This window comes from Elephantulus edwardii, unplaced genomic scaffold (genome assembly GCF_000299155.1).
Source record: "Elephantulus edwardii isolate Elephantulus edwardi_28Jun2011 unplaced genomic scaffold, EleEdw1.0 scaffold00357, whole genome shotgun sequence".
In the NCBI taxonomy this organism is placed as follows: Eukaryota; Metazoa; Chordata; class Mammalia; order Macroscelidea; family Macroscelididae; genus Elephantulus; species Elephantulus edwardii.
In genome coordinates this window covers 1,138,467-1,140,139 of record NW_006400107.1, presented here as the reverse complement: position 1 = coordinate 1,140,139, position 1,673 = coordinate 1,138,467, and positions in this window count along the sequence as shown.

Sequence of the window (1,673 nt, the reverse complement as noted above, 5' to 3'; positions counted from 1 at the left end):
GTTGACTGTGGAGCCGAGCAAACTGAAGATGTGAACAATCTCAATCTCTTCGTCATCCATCCTCACGCTGCCAATTGGTCCAGTGGTGAGAATCTTTGTCTTCTTTACATTGAGCCTCAGTCCATACTGAAGGCTGCAGTCCTTGACCCTTCTAGACTTAGATTTTTGCTCTTCAGTACTTTGGAGAGGTCTCTGATAGCCGACTTTCCCAATGCAATTTGTCTTTTAATTTCTTGGCTCCTGGTACCAAGAATGTTGATTATGGAGCCAAGCAAACAGAAGATGTTAACAGTCTCAATTTCTTCAGCATCCATCATGATGTTGTCAATTGGCCCAGTGACGAGAATCTTTGTTTTCTTGATATTAAGCTTCAATCAATATTGACCTTCTGCAGCAAGTGCTTCAAGTCATTCTCTCTTTCAGCAAGAAGTGTTGTGTCATCTGCATACAAAAATCCTTACCACTGGACCAAAAGACAACATCATGTCAGTTGAAGAAAAGAGTGGAGTTGTCTATCATTTAATTTTACTTGGATCTACAATCAACACCTTTTGTAGAAGCAGTCAAAATGTAAAAAGGAATATTGCATTGGGAAAATCTGTTGTCCAAATTCTCTCCAAAGCAAAGATGTCAGTTTAAAGAGTAATATGCACCTGATTAAAGCCATAGTATTTTCAATTAATGTCTTGGATGTTTGACAAAGAATAAAGATAACAGAAGAATCAATCCTTTTGAATTGTGATGCTAGTGAAGAGAACTGTATATCCCATGGATTTCCAAAAGAACAAAGAAGTCTGTCTTGGAGGAAGCACTAGGGTGCTCCTCAGAGGCAAGTTTAATAAAACTTTATCTTTCATATTCTGGACATGTTGTGAGGAGGGACAAGACCTTAGAAAAAGACAACATTTTGGAAAATACAGAGAGTCAGAGAAAGAGAGGAAGTAACTCAACAAGATGATTTGGCACACTGACTGTAACAGTGGGCTCACAAATGTGGTTCAGACTATGGCAAAATCCAGAACTGTTGGGGAGATCCAAGATGGCTGTGGAAGCAGAGACAGCGTGGTGAGCTGCAGGAGCAGCGAACCACTTAAAGCAGGGCCATTATGGCCTTCCACAGACTTCGGCTTATTGATAATTGAACACTTAAACAGTTGATGACCAGCCCTCAGTGAAGATTGAGGCTCAACAACAGGAATTCAAGGATTCCCAAGGAGAAGTGGGTGAGTCTTGTGGCTCCCAACCCCCCCCCCTTCAGAGCCCTCACCATGCCGCACAGCCGCTGCAGCTCCATGAGGCTTCCACAGCCAGAACAAATGGATTCCCTCACCCAGGATGGATGCCGGGCACCCGCCCTCCTCAAGACTGGTACAGTGAAGCCACCACACTGCTGCAAGGTGGACTTGGTCTGGAGAGAATTCTTGGAGCCAGGATGGCGGTGGTGGGGGATGCGGGCACCCGCTGGCTGCCCGCACAAGAGGGGCCGCACACTCGCCGAGTGTCTGTGCAGTGGGGTGGGGAGCACGCCCCCAAAGGCCGCCCGCGCTGGTGGGAGGGCGTGCACCCCACTGCTGCCTGCATAGGAAGTGGGGGATGGGATGCATCTCCACCATCTGCAGGTTTGGGTTTCCTTGGACAGGCCAAAGAAGATGATTACCTATGCATTGGACAGG